We start from the raw sequence: 15,490 nt of genomic DNA, 5'->3' as shown, positions 1-15,490 counted from the left end.
TTTCCAACTTGTAGGCATCATAATTTAACCAAATAATGACTAAGGAATCAGCCATTACAATTCATTTCAACTTCACAACACAAAGAAAGAAAACTAGAAAACCCTAGAGAGGGAGAGAGAAAGCTCACGACCAAAGGGCTGATTTTGGAGCTCTTTGTGTGTTGATCAAAAATTAATTTCTTCAAGCATTTCAACCCTTTAGAAGGTCCCTAGAAACGTGAAGATAGTCATTGTAGCAACAAGAACCATTTTCATTTCAATTCACAAACTCTAGCCAACTTGTCAAGGTAAGATCCAACTTTCTTTTTCATGTATTAAGGGTGATGTAGATGTGTAAATATAAGTTGTATGCATGAAATAAGGTGTGTTGATGTGGGAACATGATAGTAACCATGAGTTTATAGGTGTTGATGTTGAAGTATGGTTGTAACTTGATGAACATGAATCACATGCATAAAATCATGAATGTTGGTGTTCGAATGACTATGTGGCCGAGGGGACTGTTTTGGTGGAATTAATGAACTAATTTTCTTTAATAAATATGGTTGTTACTATCATAGATCTCATGGTAAAAAGGAATGAAAAGAATTGGAAGGTTAAAAGTGAAGTTGTGTTAGTATGAAAATAATTGAATCCATGATTTTATGTGAGTGATGTTGAAGCATGTTGAAACCGTGTATGGACTGTTTTTGTAAGAAGTTAGTGAACCGATTTTACTTGATATTTTGATTGTTATTGTCATGAATTTTATGATGGAAATGAAGGTGTTTAATGGTTGGAGTTGAAACCAAAGTCGTTTGTGAGTTGTTGTAAGGATTATAGAGATGACGATGTAGCTTAGTTGCGTATGAATTGATGTTGTACTTGTCGTGTGGATAGATGGTCATAACTTACTGAAATTATATGAAAAGAAGACATGAAATAATGTGTAAGAATCATATGTGGTTTGCTTAGTATGTTCGTAAACGTTTGCAAGAATTCCGAACATTTTTATGTTGTCGGTTAGGGACTGTTTTGGACATGTTGTTGGTTAAGGACTGTTTTGGACGTGTTGTTTTGGCTAAGTTGGAAAAACTAATTATAGCTAAGAATATTCATCATGTTGTCATAGTGGTTGGGATGTTATAGAATCGTTTCGATGAAATGTTATGACTATAGACTAACAAGAATAAATTGGACGTGTCATAATCGCATGTAGACTATTATTGGGTGTTGTAATGTGCGGACTGTTTTGACACGTTGTTGTTATTCTTATTGAGCTTGTGAGATTAATGATAATTAAGATTATGCATTGTGTTGGATAGGCTATTATAAGTTGTTACATGCAAACGTTAAGGCTACGAACTATTAGAAGTAACTTGAGAATGTAGTAGCCGTATGTGAATCGTTATTGCATGTTGTGAATGTGGGCTGTTTGGGATATTGTGTGGGCTGTCCGGATTGGTATTGAACACATAATTATTGATGTTGGATTGGTTGTATGCGGTTGGTTTGGATACAAGAGAAAACGTCGTCTAAACATCTAGAAAGGAGTTACTAACGTTAGAATGCGTTTTGAATCTCCCCGTAACTTAATCGTAGTTGTTGGCATCTTAATATAGGTTGAAGTATTATTGGGCAGCGTATACATATTGTGTGACGAATAAGCGCTAAAGGTATGTGAAGCTCACCCTTCTTTCTTTTTGGCATGATCGTTGTGAAATGAATATACGATATATATACGATTCCAAAGGAAATTCCTGTTCTTAGAGCCACTAGGATGGCTATTGATCTTGATTCCCATAACTTATGTTTTGTTTTATATATATTGATATGTACACATGATTTCAAAGTTCCATTTTGATATGATCCACAGGGACATCCGAAAGGTATATGGTATGACTATTATTTGAAATTGCGAACGATGGTTCGTGTTGACTATCCTATTGTGTTATATCCCGCATTTTTGCATGTTCGGAAAAATTAGAAATAATATTGACTTGTAAGAAATAAGGCCATAATTTGATTTTTATTCAATATATGGGTGTTGTTCATGAAATGTTGATGTGGAAACATGGAGGAAGGTCAAGAGCAAAATGGGAAATTTTAGAAATTAGTTTCGGGAATTACAAAACAAGACCCATAACTAATTGGGCTCAAAAGAGAGAAAAAAAAAACAAGAGGCCCAAATAAAAAGGGGTGGCTGGCCATGGCTATGGGAAAAAGGCCCAAGCCAAGTAAAATTTAGACCATGTATTAAAAGGAAAAAAAGAGGCCACAACTCTTCATTTCAAGAAGTTTCAAGAACAACAACTTGAGAGCACCCAATTGAAGGGCCATTCGGCCAACACAAAGAAAAGAAAATTTTTAGCCCATCATCTTGAGTCCAAAAAATGTAATTTTCTTGTATTCCTACTAAGCTCAAGACCCTCTTCAACATGGTATAAACTTTGAGGCAAGAAAGTACTTTTTTTACAAAGTGGAGAATTTGGAAAATGTAAGAATTCTACTCTCTTTAGCTTGGAAGAATTTTTTTATATATGTTGTAGTATGTGGGAATGAATGTAGAGTATGCAAATTTTGTGTCATGGGTATGTGTGTGTGTGGCCGAAAATGGGTATTGATGGAGAGGAATGATCAAATTTTATTTATTATGTTAATTGTGTTGTAATGGCCTTTTAATGCAAATGGAAGAATTCTAGTTCAAGTTGGCATGAAAATTTTGGTTAAGTTGTTGTAGGAAATTTGGTGATTTTATTGTAGATTTATGAAATTATGGAAATGGAATTGTTAAAGTGTAAATTGTGGTTGTTGTTGATGAAATGGGAAGATGAAAAATGTATTGTGAATGTTGTGTCGAAGGTTGGAGATTTCGAATGAATTCTAGTCTTGGTGGATTTTTTTGTATATTTTGTAAATTGGTATGAAATGCTTTGAATTGCACTTGAATGGTCTTGAATTGGTAATGAATGTGTAGGTGTCGATATTGGCTTGAAAAATCCATAGTTGAATGGAATTTCGGTGAATTATGTTGAAAGGAAGGTTACTAGTGTTGGAATGCATTTTAAATTGGTTTTTGATGTTATTGGTTTGGTTGTTGGTATTGTTGGTATGGTTGTTGATGAATTTGGCCGAGTTTAATTCTCGGGGATGTTGAATTTACAGGGGAGATGCTGCCGAAATTTCTGTAGACAAGTACTAACTAGAATTAAACTTCTAAGTACTTGTAGCTAATATTTGGTAATTGATAATATTATTGTAGATATTGGAGAGCCCGAGACTTGAGTCGGGATTTGGTTAGCGAGCGATTGAGGTATGTAGAGCCTACCTTTCTTTCTTTTGGCATGACCTTTTCTTTGAATGAACAAATAACGTATAAGTATGCTCCTAAAGAAAAATCATATTCTTAGAGCCACCAGGATGGCTAACATCTTTGACCTCCATAAGCTATTCCATATGGCTGGATACATATTTTATGATGTTCAAAGATCCTATTCGTTATGTTCCGAATGTTGTTCGAAAGAAAGAAAAACGAGAAGACTAAAGCCTTTGATGAATATTTCGATATGAAAATATGGTCTTAAAGTCCCCATTTGATTTGATCCATAATGTTATCCGCAAGTCTCCTAATATGAATATGTGATCCATAATGATGTTTGGAAGTCTTCTAATATGAATGATACTTAAATTTCCAAGTATGACTTATGAAATATTTTCGGTTCGAAATATTCTAGTTGGTATACTTCCGAATGATGTCCAAAAAGATTTGATATGGCTAAGGTTTTAGATACATATATTTTGATACATACATATGATCTTAAAGGCTCCATTTGATTTGCTCCATAGTAATGGTTGAAAGTTTCCCTAATATGAATGTCACTTGAATTTCCGAAAAGAGCTTCTGAAATGCCTTTAGAAACTTCTGTACTTCAAAAGTTTGTAACATTCGCATACTAACTCCGATTGACCCGAAACTGATTTCTGAGCCTTCGGATGTCATAAATATATTTGCCCATCGAGTTTTGATATTTGTTTATGTATTTATATGCATATGGTTTCCTCACTACTCCGCTCGTGCATACTACTATGATATCGTTCGCCGGATCCCGGGCCGGCTTTGTGATCGTGCGTACTATGTTATATTCGGGAGTATGATGTGTTACGGTTTCCGAGGCCTCGCTATAGGGTCGGGTTCCGCTTATATACGGCGTTATGATGTGATATGACATATGATGTGTTCTGATATTGTGATGTGATATGATGATACGATATGTTCGGGGATTGTACGGAGATTTGAAACCTTCTGGAGTATGATGTGTTGTGGCGCCAGTGTCGGGGTGGCGACCACGTTCCTGAGCCTTATGCATGATTTTTATTTGCATTACTTATGTTTTAAAACAGGTTTGATATACTGGTTCTGTAACCGCTTTCCATACTCTTTATTTCAGTTCTGATTTGGATTACTGTACCTCATACTTTACATACTCAGTACATATTTCGTACTGACCCCCTTTCTTTGGGGGCTGCGTTTCATGCCCGCAGGTACAGACGTTTGTTCTGGTGACCCGCCAGTATAGGATACTTTCTGCTACTTTGGAGTGCTCCTTTGACTCGGAGCCCATACTTTTGGTAAAGACCTTTCATGGTATATGTCTCTGTATATATGTATGACTATTTAGGGTACGGCGGGGCCCTATCCCGTCATATGTTTCTGTTATGTTTTGGTAGAGGCCTGTAGTCATCTATGTGGGTCATGAGTCATGTTTGTTCGTTTGTGATTATGATCTGCGTCTTAATGCGGCCCCGTTTACTATTATGGCCAAAGCGGCCCATTTGTCTGTATATGTGTATATATCTGGCGATGTGTATCCCGCCAATCTATTGGATTTGGATATGATGTTTCTGTACGGGCGACCGCTTAAGATGATATTTGCTTTCAGTATTTGCTTAAAATGACGTATGTTAAGTTTGAATGAATTTTGATATGTCGATCTGGTACGTAAGTCTGTTTGGGTGTCCAAATAGGGCACCAGTCGCGGCCCACGGGGCTGGGTCGTGACATATTGAGTCCTTAAAAATGTTTTGAATTGCATATAGTTTCTCACTACTCTGCTCGCGCATACCTCAATATATCTTTCACCGAGTCCCGGGCCGGGAATGTTATCGTGCATAGTTTCACTGCATTGTTCACCGCGTCCCTCATTAAAGGGCCGGGTACGGTATATATATATATATATATATATATATATATTATGGTGTTATGCTGTGTTATGGTGTTATGCTGTGTTACGGAGTTATGCTGTGTTACGGAGTTATGCTGTGTTACAGATTTATATTATATTCTGGAGTATGATGTGTTATGGCGCAAGAGACGGGGTGGCGACCATGTTCACCGAGTCCCATAATGGGGCCGGATATGATATATGATATTAATGTACATGATTTATGTTTCAAAAGCAATTATTTGGTATTCTGAGTATTGTACTCATTTTCTGTACTTCTTATTTCAATTATGATCCCGTTTCCTGTATTTCATGCTTTACATGCTTAGTACATATTTCGTACTGACCCCCTTTCTTCGGGGGGCTGCGTTTCATGCCCGCAGGTACAGATACTCGCTTTGGTGAGTCGCCAGCTTAAGATTTCCCTTCTGCTATCTTGGAGAGTTCCGTTGTTCCGGAGCCCAGACTTTGGTATAGATCCTTTTTAATCTAAATATATGCATATGTTGACTAAAGGTACGACGGGGCCCTGTCCCGTCATATTTTACTGTTGAAACTCTTAGAAGTCTGTGGACATGTGTGTGGGTCGTATTCAGACGTGATCAATTGTGTGTGTTATCAGTATGCTTATTCTATCATGGTAGCAGGCTCGCCGTCTTACAGATATTATCATGTTGTGGTAGCAGCCTTGTCGGCTTGCATTTATATGTATATTTATGTGACAGTTCCGAGACCATGGTTTGGTCGTTATAAGATCCATATTGAGTTTGTTGTGAAATGAACATATAGCTAAAGAATATGTATACGGGTGTCCAGGTCGGGCACCAGTCACGGCCTACGGGGTTGGGTCGTGACAGAATCCTTCTTAGTCCCTGTCCCCTCTTCTTAGATGCTGCCCTTTTTTTTCTACATGACTGTTGGTATATTTGTAGTTTGAATCTTTGTTTTTGAGTACTGACTAGATTACTCTCCTATTTTCTAATTTCTTCTTAGGCAAATTATATTGCCTTGTGCTTTATTGCCTGCTTAATTCCCTCTAATTCTGTTCATATTCGTTGCCCCTCTGGGTTTGAGTTAATATGGCTGAACTTCTTAACTAGCTTTCAATGCATTTTGCTGATGCCAAAAGGGGGAAGATGAATAGGTGATGCTCATGCTGAAACAAAGGGGGAAGAGATGCTCGGGGAAATATGCTGAAATAAAAATGGAGGATTGATATGTACTGATAATATGGCGATCTGGTCAAGCGTTTTTTGTTTTGTTGTTGTTCCTAACATGTTGCGGGTGTCTTAAAAATGATGGTCTGCTTCGCAGGGGGAACATTGGGAAGTTGGTTCTCAGAGGAAACATCGTCTATAAGTTTGTCATCATAAAAAAAGGGGAAATTGATTAGCTCAAATGCATTCGTATTTTTATGATTGTCAAACTGACTCAGAACCAAATAGAGACCTGGTCTGTGATCTGCTCTTTGTGCATCTTTCACGGTAAGCAGAGATAGCTGTAAAGACGAGCTACTCACTGCACAAGTACAACAGTTGAGCTGGCCCATACTTTAGGTCAAATATTGAATGAGTGGTCTCTATCCATCCCACATGCTTCCCACTATATATACAACATGTTGCAACATATTGTGCATCACTTAGAAAACCTAAAAATCACCCAAAAGGTGCAGCCGTCAAAAGACTCTCCATGTGTTCAACAAAGCTAATCACAAACTGAAGGACCTATTTTCAGCACTGAAGATGCTCTATTCTCTTAGTTTGTTTTAAGCTTTGTTTCATGTGCTTTAAATTGTAAACCTTCTCTTCCCAAAAAGGAAGCTATTATAGGTATATCAAATTCTTAGTAGTTGTTATGCAATTTACCTTTCAATCTATTAAGTGGTACCCTTGGCTAGTGTGTAGTCTAACGTGTATTAGTTGGGTTTGGCTAGGGATAGTCACCCTTAGTGGTCCTTAGCTAGAGGTAGCTAAGTGGAGTGGCTTGCAATCGAAGTATTGCAAGTGTGGAGGGACTACAGGAGTTAGTTCCTAGGTTGCATAAGCGTTATTGTAAGGGTGAGGGATTATAGGAGTTAATTCCTAGCTTACAATAGAGTTGTAACCTAAAGTTGCTCGTGTAGGGGGGTTGAAATTCTACTGGGTTAGGTCATGGTTTTTAATCCTTTGAGCAAGGAGTTTTCCACAGTAACATCTTGTGTCCTTTACATACTACACTGCATAAGGCACAACCAGGTCCCTTATATACTGTTTGGTGGGCTCACAACCTGCAACATCCCTTCAGAATTTGTAAACTATATACGTTCTCCAATCGGAGTCTAAAGAGTAACTCGTAACCTACCTCGAAAGCCAAACGGGAGCCACGAACACTCAAACCCGAGTCTTCCCCTTTTGAGTGCCTTTAAAATATCAAAGTCTATAAAATACAAAGTCTACATTAACACACGAGCCCATAGACACCCATATTTCTATACTTTTACTCGGAACCCAAAAATGGACCCAAAATAGCCAAACCTGAGTCTCAAGGGAAAAATTGGAATGTCGACTTAAATTCATCTTACCCATAGTCTAAATAGTAGGAATCCTAAAAATCATGGAAATCTAATCACAATTGGACCTTTAATTTCATCATTTCCTCTAAACTCAATTCTTTGGAGAACCCTTATTCTACAATCTAAAATCATGGAAAGAATTGGATAATAAAGGCTGGTTTCATGGGGAATTACTTAAATGAAGGCTAGAATCTTACAAAATGGTTGAATCATAAAGAAATCACTTGATACGAGCTCTAGAACTTGAGTTTTGTGAAAATCGAGTCTAAGTTCGACGTTGGGGATTTAATATTCTCCCTAGTGATTTCCTCTTATGTGATCGTGAGAGAAGGCTTGCGATCGCAACCCTGACCCAGCCCAACCATTACGAACATGATAGTGGCATCGCGATCTTAATGCCTAGGCATGATACGGCCCAAGTCCCTTTTCGCCTTCGGCAATGCAATAAGGGTCACGCGAACGCGATTATCACCCTCGTCAAGACTCGCGATTGTGTTCCCTCCTCGTGGACGCGAAGAAGAAAACCAACAACTGATTCTGGTGTTTCTCGAACTTTAAATCGACACCTGAAACTTATCCGAGACCCCATGGACACAAAACATATATGCATTCAGTCATAAAACACGCTACGAATCTGCTCGCGCACTTAAAACACCGGAAAAACTAACATTACTAGTTTATTAACTAACGACTTGAATCTTACCCGAGCGCCTCAGGACCAAAACCAACTACTCGACTAAGTTAAAATCACGTTACCGACCTAATGGAACTATTAGAATTCATTTTCAGACAAGTTTACCCAAAAGTCAACTATTGGTCAAAGCTTCCAAAAACCAAAACTTAAGAAACTCAAAGCTAGGATTTTCTTCCTCGATAATTATCCAACTATCTCGGTAACCGTGCCACCCATCCCTACAAGTCAAATACGCCAAAATAAAGCTAAGGGGAAGGTCTGGGCAAAAGGGAGTAAAATCTTCAAAACAACCTAAGAGGTCGTTACATCATCGACCACTTAAACACACGTTGGTCTCCCAAGTAGCCTCCTCAATCAGATGGTTCTTTCATTGAACCTTCACCGAAGCTGTCTCTTTGGATCTCAACTTCCAAATCTCCCTACCCAGAATGGCAACTGGCTTATCCTTAAAGGTCGAATTTTGATCAGCAACACATAATTCCACTGAATCACATGAACAATACAAATGATACTTCTTGAGCATCAAAATATGAAAATACGAGATAAACGCCTGATAGACCGGGTGGAAAAGCCAACTCATTGGCTACCTTACCAATAAGCTGAATAATCTCAAAAGGATCAATATACCTCGAGCTTAACTTTACCTTCTTTCCAAACCTCACCAACCTTTTATGGATGAAATCTTCAACAAAACCCACTCACTAACCATGAACTCCAAATCATGAATCTTTCAATTATCATAACTCTTTTGCCTACTCTGAGCCGTGAAAAGCCTCTTTTGAATCAACTTTACCTTGTCCAAAGAATCCTATAGCAAGTCTGTACCACAAGGCCTAGTCTGTACCACAAGGCCTAACCTCAAAGGCATCGAATCAACCAACGGGAGAACGGCATCTCCTACCACACAATGCCTCAATGATACCATACCAATGCTCGAATGGTAACTATTGTTGTAAGCAAACTCCGCCAAGGGCAAGAACTGATGCCAATGGCCACCAAAATCAATCACACAGGCCCATAACATATCCTCAAGAGCATGAATAGTCTGCTAGGACTGATCATCGGTCTGAGGGTGAAACGATGTGCTAAGCTCCACCCGCGTACCCAAATCCTTATGCATAGACCTCCATAAATGAGATGTTAACTACGTCCCTCGATCCGAAATGATAGAAATGGGCACTCCGTGCAAACAAACTATCTCTCAGATGTAGATTCTGGCCAACTTCTCTGAATTGTCAGTAATCTGAATTGGTAAGAAATGAGAAGACTTAGTCAAACGGTCCAAAATGAACCAATTAGCATCAAACTTCCCAAGGTCCGCAGTAACCCTACCATGGAGTCCATAGAAATTTGTTCCTACTTCCACTCGGGTATAGGCATCCGCTGAGTAATTTCACCAGGCTTTTGGTGCTCGTACTTCACTTGTTGGACATTCAAACACTTAGATGCATACCCTATAATATCTCTCTTCATACTATGCCACCAATAAAGTTGTTTCCAATCCCGATACATCTTTACAACTCCCAAATGAATAGAGCACCTCAAACTGTGAGCCTCCTCCATCATCAATCAAGTCAAATCCCTCATTTGGGGAACACATAGGCGACTCTTGATTCTCAAAATTCCCTCATCATTAAAAATTGCCTCCTTGGCCTGTCCTTGCAACACTTTTGTTGACAATGTGAAGTTTTAAAGATTGACAAAGCAAAAAAAAAGACAAGACATTATTGAACTAAGAGAATAAGATGACCTAGCCAGCATAGAGTTGTTCAATGTATAGCATGAATGAATCTATGAATAGAACAACTAAACAAGGCAGCAAAGGGAGAGAAGATGAAGAGAGTAGAGGAAGGAAGAGGAGCAGTTCATTGAAGAAATAGAACAAATGTACAAAACCTATTCTACATCAAGTAGTCATCAGATGCAGAAGAGGAATGATCATAGGTCATCAGGTGTAGTGGATAAATGGATGAATGACCTAGAAGCGAAGACATTGTATGAGGAAGAGCTTAATGTGATTAGTGGTAGAGTTGATGAAGGGAGTTGACCAGTTGCAGATAGAGCTAGACAGATAGATGAAATAGGTCTGTAAACATATTCCTGCCAATATCTCGGAAGCAGTTCAAAAGAAGATGCAGAATGAAAGAGATTGGTGGAATAGGTATATGAATATATTCCAACTCATACAGATGTAGATATCAGAGATGGATGAACCAGGTGGATGAAATAGGTTCGTGAACATGTTCCAAACAAATCCTGCAGCAGCAAGGATTTGTAGAAGAATTATGGTAAAGACTTGGCAGTCAAGTATGAAAGATTCCTTGCCATATTTGTAGAGATTAGTAAGTTGTCTACAAGGAAAAGCAGCCGACTCAACAAGGCAAGAATCCAAGTACAATACAAAACATTATTGCATGTTATAGTCCAACAAGGAAAAGTTTTCTCAGCGACCTGTGGAGGTTCCATTGTTATAAATACCCAGGTTTTACCAAGTAGAAGTTCCCGCACCCACAAAGAGAGAATTAAGAATATTGAGCTATCAGAAGACATATCAAGAATATTCAAGAATCCAGGGTTGCATCCCTAGTGCAAGAAGATGGATTGAAGGAGTTGTTATACTGAATAATGTTTTCAAGTTCTTAAGTCTAGAATCTTGTATTAGGTTTGTTCTATGGAGTTGTATCTTTATCCTCTTATTAAGAAGTATAAAAGTAGATACAAAAATTTTAACTTCAAGAAGGAGTTTACTCTTGAAGATAGCTTGATAGTCAGAGTTTGAGTGGCAAGGCTGAGGTAGGAATTAGGTTGCAGAATTTGTAACTTAATTTGCAGTTGGCTCATAGTTTTAGTGGAGTTTGGGGAAAATCCTACTGGTCTGTAGGTCGTCATTTTTATCGCCCTTGTGAGCAGGGTGGTTTCCACGTAAAAATAATGCGTCCTTTACCTTCTTGTTCAATTTTATTCCGCAAACACATTCATAGAACAGGTTTGGTAATGTGTTCTGTCCATAGGCGAGAAGTGGATATACGTTGGGATAGACACCTAGTTCGTGCAAAGCTAACAAGTGGTATTAGAACATGTTCTCCTCAAAGGGTTAACACCTTGGAGAAGATCATGATGAACAATGCACCACTAATTCGACACAGTCAAGGGAAATCGACTCACCAACCACCCTTGTTTAATGGTAAATATCATGCATGGTGGAAAGCTAGAATGGAAGGCCATCTACAAGCTGAGGATTATTAACCATGGGAGAAAATCATTGATGTACCCAAGTATCCCTCTATGAAGGGCCTTGATAAAGTTAGTGCATGGAAGAAAAGAGTGAAGATATTGAGAATAAAGAAACAGATGAAGAGAAAGTGGCACTGGTTGCAAGAAAGTTTAGAAAATTTCTTAGAAGGGGATGATAAAAAGTCTCGGGAAAAGTAACAAACAACAAACAGCAGTATGAAGGATGCTACAAGTTTGACAAATCAGATCATCTGACAAGGGACTGCCCTCTATGAGAAGTAGAATAGAAAAGGAACAAGTAGATTGAACAGGTCTCTGAAGGGAAATGTAAATAAACTCCAAAGGCCTAGATGGCAACCTGGAACTGAAAGGAAAACTCAAAAGAAGAAAGGGATCACTCTGCACTCATGACCATTAAAGACTCGAAATCCGATGCAGAAAAGAAAATCAAAGCCAAGGTGAAAGAAAGTAGACAAAAATGGTACATAGATAGTGCCTGCTCAAGATACATGACAGGAGACAATGATAGTTTATGCTCTCTCTCAGCACCAGAAGGGGGTAAGGTGGCTTTTGGCAAATGAAAGAAAGGATGGGTTAAAGGCATAGGAAAGATAGGTAGATCAGAAGACCATGCAATCGACAATGTCTACCATGTGGATGGACTGCAGCATAACCTATTGAGTATTTCTCAACTATGTGACAAGGGAAATATGGTAGTGTTTACTTCTGCTGGTGGGTATATAGCTGACCTCAAAACAGGTAATACTATTCTAACAGCCTTAAGACGCAAAAATGTGTACAAACCAGATACCATGGGAATTATAGGTGATGATCTCAAGTGCCTGAGCATTATAGATTGTGATCCCATGCTAGCCTTGGTCAATTAAACAAACTGGTCTCTCAAGACCTAGTATTTGGGCTGCCAAACATAAAATTCAAAGATGACAAAGTTTGCAGTGCATGCGCTAGAGGAAAACAGGTCAGGTCCTCCTTTAAAGTAAAAACGGTAATTAGCACAACCAAGTCGTTGGAACTGGTCCATATTGATTTTTGTGGCCCTATGAGAATAATGAGCAGGGAGGCAAGAAGTATATGTTAGTAGTTGTTGATGACTATACTAGATTTACCTGGACTTTGTTTTTGGCTTCCAAGGATGAAGCATATGATGATTTTGTAGTCTTGATAAGAATGTTGAAAGGAAGCTCGGAAATAAGCTGACTTCAATCAAGTCAGACGACGGTACAAAATTTGAGAATGCAAAATTTAAAGAGTATTACTCGAAAAATGGGATCGACCACAACTTCTCTGCCCCCAAGACTTCATAGCAAAACGGGGTGGTTGAAAGGAAGAATAGAACCCTGGAAGAAATGTCTATAGCTATGATACTGGCTAGTGAAATTGCACGGAACTTTTGGGCTGAAGCCATAAAAACCGCATGCTATATTATCAACGGATGCATGACTAGGTCACTACTGAAAAAGACAACTTATGAATTGATCAAAGGAAGAAAGCCAAATATCTCTCATATAAGAACCTTTGGTTGTCGCTGCTTCATTCACAACAATGGTAGAGAATCTCTTGGTAAGTTTGATGCCAGAAGTGATGAGGGAATCCTTGTAAGATATGCACACAATAGTAAGGCATATAGACTTTTCAACAAAAGAACCATGTTGGTAGAAGAAAGTGTGCATGTTGTCTTTGATGAATCCAGCATTGTATATGAAAAAAAAGTCCAAGACGATGATGAGCATCCCATATTTAACTGTAGTACAAGAGCAAGCAGCACTCAAGAAGCTGGAATAGAAATAGGAGAACCACAAGACGAAATAGGTCCATCTACAGGTGAAGAGCTGGTCACACAGACAGAGGGAACAACCGAGGAGACTCCTGATGAACCAGATTCATCACAAGAGGCTTATGAAGAAAATACCAGTAATGCTCAGGGGTCAGCCTTAAGAGGATTCAAATATCAGAAATCTCATCCTACAGAAAACGTACTATCTGATCTTAACTCCAGAGTAACAACAAGATCAAAGTTAAAGAATCTATGTGCCTTCAACGCATTATTATCAGTTATTGAGACGAAAAAGGTTAGTGAAGCTATGCAAGATGCAGATTGGATTATCACGATACAGGAGGAACTAAATCAGTTTGAAAGAAACAATGTCTGGCATCTTGTGGCCAAACCGAAAGATAGAACTATAATTGGCATAAAATGGGTGTTTCGGAACAAGCTGGATGAGCATGGGATTGTCACAAGAAATAAGGCAAGGCTGGTGGTCCAAGGATACAATTAAGAAAAAGGAATAGACTATGACGAAACCTTAGCTCCTGTGGCCAGAGTAGAAGCTATAAGTCTTCTCATAGCCTTCGCCTCATTCATGGAATTTTCCCTCCATCAAATGGATGTGAAGAGTGTATTTTTGAATGGATACTTGAAAGAGGAAGTATATGTTAAGAAGCCTCCAGGATTTCAAGATGCAGAACATCCAAAATATGTCTATAAGCTTGACAAAGCCCTCTATGGATTAATACAAGCCCCAAGAGCATGGTATGAAAGGATATCAAAATTTCTTTTAGCTCATGGTCACACCAGAGGAAATATAGACAATACTCTTGTCACAGCCCAACCGGAGGACTATGACGGACACCCAGAAGCTGACCTCCTAGATGCCACTAAACGTACATGACATATTTGCTCATGCTCATTCTGGGCCACCTGAGGGCACTCACAATATGATCTGTTGACTGATAGATGTCATAAACTGGAGGGTCACAGCCCTTAAAAGATATATATACATGCACCACTAAACTGAACCGGGGTATAAACCGATAAGGCTACCCCATAAAACTAGATAACCAAACATGTGCTGAGCGGGCCATACTATCTGACTGAGTACAAACGTCTATGAGCCTCTACTGACATACTGGACATGCTGTGGATGGGACAGGGCCTCCGCCCTACCCATAACATCAGGACACATACCCGGTCTAGATGGCAACTCTAACAAGAGAGGAGTGCTCCACTATCAAGCTGAAGAAGCAGCCTAAGGATACGATCTGTCTTCCTGGCTATCTGAACCTGCGGGCATGAATGCAGCCACCCCCCTCCCCCGTACAATAGGGGAGTCAATACGGATAATGTACTAAGTATGTAAGGCACAAGAGTAACATACACAAGAGTCATGAAGAAATCTGAAAATCATAAACTAAACTGACTGACTGAATACATTTGTATGAATGCATCTGTATGTCTGACAATCTGAACATATCTGTATGAATGCATCTATATGTCTTCTTACTGAAATTGCCTCTGCGGGCGTATGATATGCATAGGTCATAGTGCCGAGGAACGTACGGCCTGATCCATATCCCCATATAGGCCCCTTCGGGCATAATAACATAATGGCACCTTCAGGCATAATAGCATAATGGCCCCTTCAAGCAGCCCCTTCGGGCATCATAATCATGATCACTGTACACCAACTGATCAGGTGGTAATGCGTATATAACGCCTCGCCCATTTCCCCATATATATATAAACACACATAATATACGGGTATATAACGCCTTCTGGTCACGGGTCAATATGCATATATGTAAATGAATGCAATGCATGAATGTGAACTAACATAATCATGATATAAAACTCAGGACCCATGAACAGAAGGAACAATCATAACAAGGGGTATAGGATCATCAAAAACCGAGATACTCCTAGTACTTCTAAGAGTAGAGTAATATGGAGACTCGATTACTCGTTGTTCGCTCATGTCATAGGATCATGCCAAAATGAAAGAAAGGGAAAGC

This window comes from Lycium barbarum, chromosome 7, assembly GCF_019175385.1.
Source record: "Lycium barbarum isolate Lr01 chromosome 7, ASM1917538v2, whole genome shotgun sequence".
Classification (NCBI taxonomy): Eukaryota; Viridiplantae; Streptophyta; class Magnoliopsida; order Solanales; family Solanaceae; genus Lycium; species Lycium barbarum.
This window is presented reverse-complemented; position numbering follows the sequence as displayed.